Genomic DNA, 564 nt, shown 5'->3' on the forward strand with positions numbered 1-564 from the left:
GGAAAGGTGCAGCTGCTGCACAGACCGTGTGAGCAAATCCCTGTTTGAAATAAAGCACAAGAACCGAAAACAGCAAGTTTACCGCCTCATTCGACAGCGGCACCATGGTTTTATTCCACACACACAACCTTCGTCTGATGTGATGTCGAGGTGGAAGCGTCCGCCACAGCTTAAACAAAACGATTCACTTTGTCATCAATTGCTTGAAGGCCACCTGATTTTGTGCATCACAAAAAGGAATCTGGTCTCAAGAATGAACGATCCTGGTGAATTTTCTTCCCAGTAGCTGTGGATTCAGTGTGAGAACAGGTGGGCAGAGCCCTCTAAATAACCTTTAACACCTGGCTCCTAAATTTAAGACGTTCACGTCTTTAAAAACCACATCTGAGCACTCCAAGGGCAGGCACAGCCTCAGTCATCCTTGGGCAGAACAGCATTTGGCTTCTAGACGGAGAACCTGCCCAGGCTGGATGAAACAAAGAGTAGGTGAGGAGTTTTGATGGGGAATGGACCCAGGATTACATTTCAGAGGAGGGGAAGCCCCAGGAGAGGCTGGGCTCCGGC

This window comes from Apaloderma vittatum, unplaced genomic scaffold, assembly GCF_000703405.1.
Source record: "Apaloderma vittatum isolate BGI_N311 unplaced genomic scaffold, ASM70340v1 scaffold42479, whole genome shotgun sequence".
Classification (NCBI taxonomy): Eukaryota; Metazoa; Chordata; class Aves; order Trogoniformes; family Trogonidae; genus Apaloderma; species Apaloderma vittatum.